Below are 12,629 nucleotides of genomic sequence, written 5' to 3' on the forward strand. Positions count from 1 at the left end.
ATTCAGACACTCATGAGTGTACATCTGAATATCCTCAGTCATGCTTAGTCAGTATACTCTTGATTTAAGTATGCTTATGAGTTCAGAGCTTTCTAAGTGACTGAATTTCTTATGTATGTGAGTCATCAAGTTATATCTAAATAAATATTCTAGATAGAGAGCTTCTGTATATTCTAGATCATGATAAAGTACAACATTATTTTTTAATTTTCTCAGCTTGAAGTTCAGAAGCATCTCTTCTATCACTTTTACAAGATACTTATCATCTGATATCTTATCATTCTTCAAGTAAGAGATCATTGTATTCACTTATTCTGATTTCTTGTATTCTCTCAGTATGTTTAATATGAACTTTTCTTATATCTAGTTCACAGAACTCTTATTTATGAAATCAGATCTGTGACTGATTATATCAGATATTATAGTGTCTGACCTCTTTCAGTATTTAATATTAAGATTGTACACTTGAAACTCTGAGATTCAATATACTAAGTGTTTGAAAGATTTCATTATTAATTGTAGATAGATAAGACTTTCATGATCTGTAATTACTGTTATTATATGTCTGTTATTAATATATCTATCTTATAATATCAGTGCATGCTTGATTGCTAGTAATTTCTTTTCATATACTAAGTAGTTGAGCTCAGTATCTGATAGTTTTCTATCATTGTATGTCACTGAGTGCAGCTTACTATTCTTACTCATCTGTAGAAGAGTGTCTCTGATAGCTTATTCAGATATATCTGTCTTGATATAGAAAGATTTATTACAATCTGATTGAATAAGCACTGAAGATATTATTACATTTTCTCTCACTGTGAGAAAAGCCTCTTCATATACAGCATTTCAGATAATTGAATGAAACTTCTTCTTTCACAGATTTGCATTCATTTCTCTTAAGAGATCTGAGAGTGATGCAGATATTTGTATGAAATCCTTGATAAATCTGTAGTAATATGAGATTAACTCAAGAAACTGTTATATATAATGTATATTTCTCAGCTGCAGTCAATTTGCTATGACATTCAATTTCTTCAGAATAAGATATATACAGTCATCACTCACTATATATTCTATAAACTTCAACTCTTCTGTTTCAAATACATACTTTGTTAATTTGATATAGAGTGTCTGCTCTGTCAGAGTTATAAGCACTTCATTGAGATACTTCAGATATTCATCATATAAGTTTGAAAAGACTAGAATGTTATTAAGATATATAAGATATAAGGTTTTATTCTGTTTATGAAGAATTGTATTCATCATCATTTAAAAGATGACAGACACATTTATCAGACTGAATAATATTATCAGAAATTCAAACTTCTCTTATTACATATTAAATGCAGTTTATGAGACTGATAGTTTATCTATACAGATCTGTCAGTATTCTGAGAGAAGATTAATCTTCAATAGATATTAAGTGTTTTCAACTGTATTCAACTGTTGTTGAATCTATGACAGTGAATATTTATTCTTGATTATAAGTTTATTAAGTACTCAATAATTAATACATATCTGTTACTTCTCATCTGTCTTTTTCATGAATAAAACTGGAAAGCCTCACATACTTGATGAGAATTATATGAGATTATATTCTAGAAGATCTGTGATCTGACACTTCTGTTCTTTAAGATGTGTTTGTGACAGAGAGTATGTATTCTGATTGACTGATTTCATGTTTTCTGTGTCAATCTTATGTATAAATTCTCATTTCAGCAGCAATTCTGATGAAAGATCTATTTAAAAGATCTTTTTATACTTCTTCAGAAGCTTCTTCATACACTTGTTCTTTCATATATTCTTTATCTTGATTTTCTTCACTTCTGAGTTCTGTATGACATACAGAATGCTTTCAGATGAGGTCTTGTAAATTGTTCTCTTTGCTTATTAATGTGTAAGCAGATTTAATTCTTCTATATCAGAGATGTGAAATGTTCTTCTCATATTAGTTGATAGAATTATATGAACTGTTTTCTTTCTATTAATCAACTGTATATGACATGTATATTATTGAATCTGTAAATTGAATCTTTGAAATCACTTGAGTCTGAGAATAAGATTATATTTCACATTCTGCAGCTCTCACACTCAAATGTAGTAAGATTATTCTCTGAAGTGTAAGAGAACTCTTACTCTTGCAGATAATATTAAATATTAGTTATCAGACAATTTTATATATCAGAGATTCTTCACTCAGTGAAATTTTTTCAGTCTTTGAATTATATAATTATTAATATATTGTGTAGACACTTCTGTATTCACTAACACTTTTACAGCCATCTCTCAATTCTTACTTAAGTATCTCTTATACATTAATATTTCAGATCTCAAGACATTGAGATGAGTGTCTGCTTCATTCTTACTTATATCTCATTTAAGAGTCTGCTTTCTCTTGATATTTACAGAAGTCAGAGAGTCATCTAATACAGATATCTCTTTCACTTTAAAGACTTTTCATAGAATATCAGTGAGTGTCTCTGAGCTCACTGATTCTGCTAGTTTTTTAACTCTCTTGACTATGCATACTATGTGTAATCTTTTATATCATGATTTTAATATCTGCAGTTGAAGTAAGTTTAATGCTTATAATATCAAGATTTTCACTCAGTAAATTTCTTTTTCAGAGAATTCAGTGCTTTAGTAATGATATTCAAATTTAGATTTATTGCATCTAACTGTGTAACTTGTGTTATAGAACTCTGATTACTCATTCTCTACTGAGATATACTCAATTGCAGTATTTTCTATTGTAATTGACTTACTTATTTCTATACAATGAGAATATTATATGCTTCTTTCACTGTGTCTAGTTATAAGATTAAGTATTTTCATTCTACTCTTAACTCAGATGTAAGATCATGAATAAAGATTTATAAATAGAAAGATGTTGAAAGCTCTTCATTCAATACAAAATAGTATAAACTGAAGTATATGAAGTATGATATAAGATTATTCACTTATCTATACTCAGTGAAGTATTTGTAATACTTGTCTTATATATTTACTTTCTCAAAGTTATGTAAGATTCATTTGAAAAACTCATTTCATATTTATGAAAATGAATATTATTTCAAGTCTGTGAGATTCATCTTTTCATTAGTTATTTATAATAACTTCACTTTTCTATATAGAAATGCAGCAGATCTTAAGACTTGTTAAAATTCTGTTAACTGTCTGTCTGTAAGTTCTCATTCAATTCAATAGTATGATTACATCTGACTTAGTCAGCTGATTACAGTATCATTTTTTCAGTTGCTATTAAAGCTTAATAGTTCTGACAGATCTTTCAGCTTGATATATTTCATGTTTAGATTCTTATTCTGTGTAGTGATTTCTGATGATGTGTATACTTCTGAAGAGATTGTGAACAATTATAATAAGATCTTCAGATTCAGTGTAGTCATCTGTAAATATTCAATCTCTTACTGCAGGTCTAAGACCTGATTTTCTCTATTCTTATTGATGATAGTAATTGTGTCAGTGAAGCTCTTCATAATGAATACTTAATTCACAGTGAATATTAATTATTGTTTGACTTCTGTCTCAGCCTGTCACTGTGTACACAAGGTCTTGATTTTGTTTAGAATTCTTGTATACATACAGAGCTTTGATTTCAGTTTGATAGTCTCAGCTGCTTTTCTTACTGCTTTGAGTAAACTCTCTGAGAGATTCTGTATATCTTTCAGTTCAGATAGCAGAGAAGAGTGTTCATATTAACTAGAAGAGATATTTATTTCAGTGATTTCTTATTGATTATACAATATCTATCATTATATTACTGTATTATTATATTGCTATATTATTATATAATTTCTGTTATTATTATATGACTCTGATGATGATCATTCTCTCTTTTTATTCTTCTTTTGAGTAGAGAGCAGACTTCTTTGAATCTGGTTCACTGCTCTCATTTTCTTTCTCACATCTCATCTGTTCACATACATGGCATTTGTCTGAGTGTGAAGTTTTTCTTCAACAAGTGAAGTAGTATCAATTAGATGCTCTTTCACTCATCACTCTTTATATGCTATCTTTTTGAGGTGTTCTAGAACCACACTGGCATGATAACTATGAATTACTTTGTAGATGAAATTATCATGCTCTGAAGAAGTCTGCACTTCTCACCAGTTTTTAGACATGCTATCAGATATGATTCAAAGATTGCTTGAGTCAGCATATGATTACAGGCGTACACCGGCTTCTTATATATGTTATCTAAATTAATTAGTGGCCGCTAGGTCCCCTTTACATTCGTAAGCGTGTTCGGAAGCGTGTTCGGAAGCGGCCGCGTTATTATCCGGCGGTCGTACGTTCTTCCGAATCACAGAGATATACTTAATTACAGTATTTTCTGATACAGCTAATTCACTTGTTTCTATATAATGAGAATATTATATGCTTCTTTCATTATATCTGATTATAAGCTTAAGCATTCTCATTTCACTCTCAACTCAGATATAAGATCATGAATGAAAATCTATAAATAGAAAGATGTTCAAAGCTTCTCATTTAATATGAGATAGTATAAACTGAACTATATAAAGTGTAATATAAGATTACTCACTTATTTACACTCAGTAAAGTGTTTATAACACTTATCTTATATATTCACTTTCTCAAAGTTGTGTAAGATTTATTTGAAAAACTTGTTTTATATTTATAAGAATGAATACTGCTTCAGATCTGTAAGATTTATCTTTTCATCTATTATTTATAATAACTTCACTTTTTCATATAGAAATATAACAGATGTTAAGACTTGTTGAAATTTTATTAACTATCTGTCTGTGAGTTCATACTCAATCTGATAATATAATTATATTTGACTTAGTCAGCTGTTTACAGTATTATTTTTTTAGTTATTATTACAGCTTAATAACTCTGACTGATTACTTAACTTGATATATTTCATACTTAAATTCTCATTATATATAGCAGTCATGAATGATACATACACTTCTGAAGAGATTGTGAACAATTATGATAAAATCTTCAGATTCAGTGCAGTTATCTATCTATGTAAATATTCAATCTCTTACTACAAATCTATGAGCTGATTATTCCTATTGTTATTAATGATAATGATTGTATCAGTGAAGCTCTTTATAGTAAATACTTGATTTATAATGAATATCAATTATTACTTAACTTCTATCTCAGTCTGTCACTGTGTACACAAGGCTTTAATTTTATGTAGAATTCTTGTATGTGTACAGAGCCTCACTTCTGATTCAGTAGTGTCAGCTGCTTTTCTTACTACTTTAAGTAAAGTCTCTGATGAATTCTGCATATCTTTCAGTTCAGATAGAAGAGAAGAATGTTATTTATATTAATTATAGAAGATGTTCATTTCAGAAGATTTTCATTAATTGTACAGTGTCTATCATTCTATGATTTCTGTTAATCTTGTACAATTTCAATAATAATTATCTCTCTTTTATTCTTCTAAGTAGAGAGTGAACTTCTTTGAATCTGATTTATCACTCTCATTCTCATTCTCTTCTCTTATCATATTCATATACATAGTATTTCTCTGCATGTGAAGTTTTCTCTTACCAAGTAGAGTAGTATTAATCAGATGCTCTTTCACTCACTACTTCTTTATACACTCTCACTCTGAAGTGTTTTTAGAATCACTCTGACATGATAACTATAAATCACTTTGTAAATGAAATTATCATACTCTGAAGAAGTCTGCACTTCCCTCTGATTTTTAGACATGCTATTAAATGTTATTCAAAGGTTGCTTAAGTCAGTGTATAATTACAGACATATACCGGCTTCTTATATATATTATACTAAATTAATTAGTGGCTGCTAGAGCCTCTTTACATTCATAAGCATGTTCAGAAGCGGCCGTGTTATTATTCAGCAGTCATACATTCTTCCGAATTATAACTTCATTCTTACTTTTATTAATGAAATTATCAGAATATTATATATTATCAGTAAACTAACTATATAACTGTATCTGAAATCAGAATCAGAATATTTAATAGTTTTATTATTAAATTAATTAATCTCATTACATAGTATTAAGATTAGATAGTAATCTTATACTATTATTATTATTATTATTATTATTATTCTTTCATTATACTCATATGCAAGCGGAGCTTATAATGAGTTCTTGTGTGATGTTAAATACAGGTCAAGTGTTAATTATACAGGAGGAAATACAGGTGTTGAGATCATGTCAAGATAACAAGAACATAGAAAAATACAAAGAAGTGACAATTAGATACATGCGATAATAACTTCCCAGCTCAGAAACATAGAGCAATTCATTAGAGTGATTTGTACACCTCTGTATTTATTAGAAACCTGAGGTGCTTGAGTTTCAGATTTAATGTATTCTCTGCGGGTTTCGAACCCACGCGCCTTGGTTTCCCATGTCAAGGTGCTACCGAGTGGCCGCATTAACTATTCAGCCACTGAGGCAGTAATCTTATACTGTCTCAGTGAGACTTACTATTTATTCTTATTACATATTTAAAATAAGATTATAATTTTCACTTCTTAATTTTCAATTCATTTTATTACTTTAAATGACTTTAAATCTTATTTAAGTATTATTAAAAAATGTTACTTTTTAAAAAATTAAAAATAGTTTAAAAGAAGCTTTAAAATCTGTAAAAATAGTAACTTTATATCAAGAATAAGATTAAATGAGATTAAATAAAATTATTTTCTTAATTTTTTTTTAAGTCATATGTTCATTTGAAATTTGATTACTAGGTATTTTATATGTTTTTTTTAATAATTAGTCTCAGTGAGATTCACATTAAGAAATATATAAGATTAAATTAAATAAAATTAAATACAAAATTCATAATTTCACTGATCAGTCTAATTATTAGTATAATAAGTAAATATATACTCTTAATAATTTTTTATAGCTTTAGAATTAATTTGATATGTAAATTTATCAAATTATCTTGAAAATAGCAGTTAAACTCAGTTTTACAAGCATGTAGTTTTATCTGATTTTCAGTTGTAATCAATATATATAAGTTCTGTTTCAAAATTAATATTATAATTTTATATAATATAAAGTATTATTAAAAATTATTATTTATCAGAGAATTATATTTCACTATCTTTATATTTTTAATATTTATTTATTCAAATTTTTAATAATTAATATTGTAATAATTTCAGATTAATTTAATATACAAGTTTTATTTTCTCTCTGTTTAATTTTGAGAAATGTAAATATTAACTTAATAAAAGAGAGTTAATAAAGCTGTTATAATATAATACTCTGTAAAAAATTATTTAGTTTTACTGATGAAGATGATATAATGAAGTAGTTATTATTATTATTATTATTTAATTATGAATGTATACAGTCAGAGACTATGACATCTACCTGAGAACTTTTAGTTCTCAGAGTGTTTCTCATATCTATAAAGTTAACTATTGTACATTTATCAATTTCAGATATACAAAATCAGAAAATTCCAGCTCAGAATATAAAAACTCTTTATAAATTACAGTATTTTAACACCTTCTGTTACTTTGAAATCATTTGAAAATATTATGACAAAAGAAAGAAGAACAAACTCTTAAAGATAGACACATTAAATAAGTAGATAGAAAAGAATAGAAAAGAAAAAGTAAAGTAAAGAAAGACTATAATAAAATAAAAATATTAAAAGATAGTATACAACTGTTTTAACAGACTATATCTGAGCAATTTTCATCTCTTTATATTCAGATATTTCTGAATTCAGTAATTTTCTTATAGCTGCTTGAGTTTCTGATAGAAAGTCTATTAAGTATTTAATTCTCATCTCAGTTGAGAATAAGAATCTTATATTTAATTAATTTAAATTATACTTCTCTTTCAATCTGACTCTGAGACTATTGTATAATGTATAATGTATTATAATATACTCAGAATTTTCATTTGCATTGCAGAATGAGCATTTCATTGAATTAAATCTATTATCAAATCTTTGTATATAAGATTTAAAATAATCATGTTCTAGTTTCAGCTGAATTATAGAGAAGAATATTTTCTTTTTATATTTAATTAAACAAGATTTTCACTTGAGTTTTATCTCAAATCTTGAATAATGTATACTCTTCTTTTGTTTCTGTCAGCTTTCATTTCACTTATTTAAACAAGATTCTTTTATCTTGCTATTTATAAAAGATTAGAACACTGTTCTTTGAAAACATCTGCTTAATTGTGAACTCTTTTTTACTGCTGAATCAGTCAATTCATTGTCATGAATATTTATATAAGCAGAAACTCAGTGTAGATGAATTATCAGATTTAATATTCTTCTCTTTGAAATTTTCATAACAGAATTTAAAATGAGTTTAAGATTCATTTGATCATTATGAATCTGACTATTTCTAAGTCTTTTCAAAACCACTTAACTATCAGAGAATATTCATATCTCTTTTAAACTATTTTCTCTTTTATAAGATTTTATTACAATAACTTTGAAAGCTTTCACTATTGTAAATAGTTCAGTATCAAAGACTTCAGATTCACAGTCTAAATTTCAGAAATCTGAGATAAAATTGATATTATCTTCAGTATAAGCAATGTCTGAATCTCATCTGTTCAAGATCTTATTTTTTAAGTCATCTGAGTAAACCAGAATAGAGGCTTTTATATTGATTATAGAGATCTTCTTCAAATACTGTTCATATTCTCTCTCTTTAGATGGTTCACTTATTTATAAGTCTATAAGAGATTTCAGCTTTTCTCTTCCAAGAGATATCTTCTCATGATCAATTTTCTCAATATTTAATTAAGAAAATTAATTTTGAATTAGTGAATATAGTCTGTATAGTTGAGAGAGTATTTTCTTTAAAGAATTATTTTCATTTTAATCAAGAAATCTATTTCAATTCAGTTCATTTTCTGAGTTAATTGATGAAAATGAAGAAGAGACTCCTTCTCTGATTATATAATTTGAGCTCATCTTTATGACACTCAGAGTATAGTTTATACAGGTCTTTTCAAATTGAATGACAGAAGAAGAAATTGAAGCTTCAATTTTTATTACTTTAATAGAAGATGATTTGAATACTTTCAGAATTCTTCTCAAAGCTCTGTTTTACAGACTTTGAAAGAGTTCAGTGAAATTTTCTTGATTATTTCATCAAACTTGAACTTTATAAATAGCTACTGAGATGATACAGACTATGTATAACTGTCTCATAGTCTGAAAGAATAAATCCCTCTCTGTATTTAATAGTCTGATTATGTTGTTCAATAGTCTTTCTGCCTTGACAGTTCTTTGTTGAATGTGATATTTAAACTTCAACTTGGAGTTTAATCATACTTCTAATCATTTGACATTTACACTGGGTTTAATCTCTCTATTTAAAAGAGTTAGAGATAGTTCTTTCTCATTGAATTTAGAAAAGAAATGAATTAACTCAGTTTTATCTATATTAAATTGAATTTGATTGATATCTGCTCTAACAAAGATTTTCTTTGCAGCTTCTTCAATTACTTTCAAATTCTCTTTGATAGTTTTTGAGCTGTAGACTAGACCAATATCATTCACATAACTTGAAGATTATACTATTCTCATATTTCTATTTTTGAATAGATATGCAGTGTATATTGCAAATATAATGAGTGAGATTGAAGATTTCTGTGATACTTCTATTTTAATCTCAGTCTTATCTTATTTCATTTCATCAAAGAATAGTTGTATAATTCTTTTAGATATAAAACAGTTAACTCATTTTATTAGAGAAAGTAGCAGTTCTAACATCTTTAAAGTTGAATTATCTTTGACTTTGAAATATGATCAAATGTATCTTTTACATCAATAAAAACTACAGTTGAGACCATGTCTTTATACTTTGCTATTTAAATGTTATAAACAACTGAAAGAACAGTGTTAATTGCAGAATATTATTTTCTATCTCTCATTTATTCATTAAATAGAAGAGAATCACTAATGAAGCTTATAAAAGATAGTCTAGTAGCTATTATCTTTTCTAAAATCTTTCTCAGATAGTTCAGTAGAGATATTACTCTATATAACTTAGAAATTAAAGCTTTTCTATTAGATTTTACAAGAATCACTTCAGTAGCTTTTCTTCAGTATTCAGAATAATAATCATTTTTTAAGAGATTGAAAAAGAGCTCAAAATATTCATTCTTCAAGTAGGAATATATATTTTGAATAATTAAGTGATTGATTGAATCAGGCTCTGCAGCAGTTTTAATTGAACTTGAGAATATAGCTGACTCTAGCTCATCATGTGTAAGCTCAGATCAGTGTGAGTTATTTTCATTGAATATATTCATAAAATGATATATTCTTCTTCTCTCAATATAATGAATTTTCAAAGAGAATTTTTATAAAAGCTTAACAGTTTTTCTTAAAAGAGTTTGCTGTATATAATTCATGATGAAACTCATATTCTAAGATTGAAAGCTTTGCTACACTTCTTGTTTTAGTATAGATAAAGGCTTTAAAAACTTCTTTTTCTTATACTTCTTCAAGAAATTTGTTTCAGCAGTCTGTTTTAGCTCTTTTAATATCTGAAAAATATTCATTTCTAATAGCTTTGAACTCTTTATCAAATATTAAGTTATTCTTTCAATCTCTCTTAGCAGTGACTAATTGTTTTCTTTTAGAAGTGATATTCTCATTTCATCAAGATTGAAAATACTCAGAAGACTTTTTCTTTGAAATATTTTCTCTAATATCTATTAGAAGAATAGATGTAATCAGCTTTACTCTATTCTTAAGTATTTTATTTAAGATATCTTAACTCTGATTTCAATAGAGCTTACTTTACTTTTAAGATTTCAGCTGTATTATACTTTCTTCAACTGCTTTTCAATCAGCTTTTTCAAAGTTATATTGATTAGAGAGAAGAGGATTTTCACTCATTTATTTTTCACTCAGTTCAATATTAAATTGAATAATCTCATAATCTGATTCTGAGATCTTATTTGAATTAATAAATCAGTTTATAAGTCTTTTTTCAATTATATTTTATGATATGAAAGTTATATCTATAATAGATTTCTGTTTCATGCCTTTTCTAAAGAATGTTTGTTGATCAGACTTATTAACTAAATCTATTGAATACTCAAAAGTGCATTTAATCAGTTTATCTACTCTTACTACTCTTCTTCATGCCGAATTTCATCAGAGATAATGTGTATTGAAGTCTTCTACAAATATAGAGTTTTTTAAGAAAATTATATTTAAAAATTCTCTGTCAATTGTTCAGATAGTGTTGTTTTCTTTCAATAACTTTTCATTATAGATATTTATGAGTTAAATAGTATCACACTCATTCTCTTTGTCTATAATATCACTTACTAGAATATCAGAGTCAGATATAATATCAAATCTCAGATTAAATTGATATCTTGATCTTTTTCTTCAATAAATCACTACTCTTGATTTTATCTCAGATTTTTCAGGTAGAAAGCAGTAATAGCTTGAATAAGAAATAATATACTTTTACTTAGCATCAAAGTTTGATTCTTGAAGAAGTATAAAATTAACTTTTTATTCAAATATAATTTAAAGACAAGAATAAATACAATTTGAGTTTCTATTTACATTGTTTTAAATAAATATGATTTTTGAAGAATTTTTAAACTTTTTTTATTGTGTTTGTTGTATATTTATACTAAAAGTGAGTAGAGATAGAGTAGAATCTAATCACTATTATCAGATAGTAAATTATAACTATTTTGAATAGCAGAAATTTCAACTGCTTACATTCTTTCTAGTTTATTAACAGAGTTATTTCTCAATTCTCTAATCTTAACAGATATTTGAGAATTCAAATTCTGTTCATATTTAGCTAAGGAATTTAAGTTTGAGAATTTAGATAATTAAGAGTTTTTTCTTTTTAAGCTTACAGTTATAGATTTACTGACTTGACTGTTATTTTCAGTTTTAAATGAACTTTGAGCTTCTTCTTTTCTACAGTTCTTCTGAATTCTTGAAGTAAATGTGTATTCTTTTAAACTAGATACATGGTTTTCTTTGCAGTTAGAGTATTTAAAAAGAGTATATTGATATATTTCATCTCTTTTCGAGCATAATTCTTATTTATACTCACTAGTTTTATAATCTTTAGCACAGAATTCACATTTTGAGTCTCTGAAATAAGAGATTACAAAGTGTTTATATCTTTGACAGTTTGAACACTGTGTTTGAGCTTTGAGATTCATTCTTGAGTCTTTGTATTCATAAACTCTCATTTTCAAACCTGCTACTCTTACTTCAGAGATCTTTGATTATTCAAGTGTCTTTGTATTACACTGACCGTGTGACCGTGTCTGAGACCAGGACCAGATTTTTTGATAGTCTCATTATCAATTCGACTGATCCCATTACACGGTTTTAACATTAGATAGTAGTTTCATACTGTCTCAGTGAGACTTACTGTCTACTCTTGTCACATTTTTCAAATGAGACCATGATTTTCACTTCTCAATTTAAATTATTTTTATTGCTTTAAATGACTTTAAATCTCATTTGAGTGTTACCAAAAAGCGTTACTTTTTAAAAAATTAAAAATAGTCTAAAAAAAACCTTAAAATATCTAAAAATAGTAACTTTATGCCAAGAATGGGATTAAATGAGATCAAATGAGATCACTTTCTC

This window comes from Blastomyces gilchristii, assembly GCF_000003855.2.
Source record: "Blastomyces gilchristii SLH14081 genomic scaffold supercont1.7, whole genome shotgun sequence".
Taxonomy (NCBI): Eukaryota; Fungi; Ascomycota; class Eurotiomycetes; order Onygenales; family Ajellomycetaceae; genus Blastomyces; species Blastomyces gilchristii.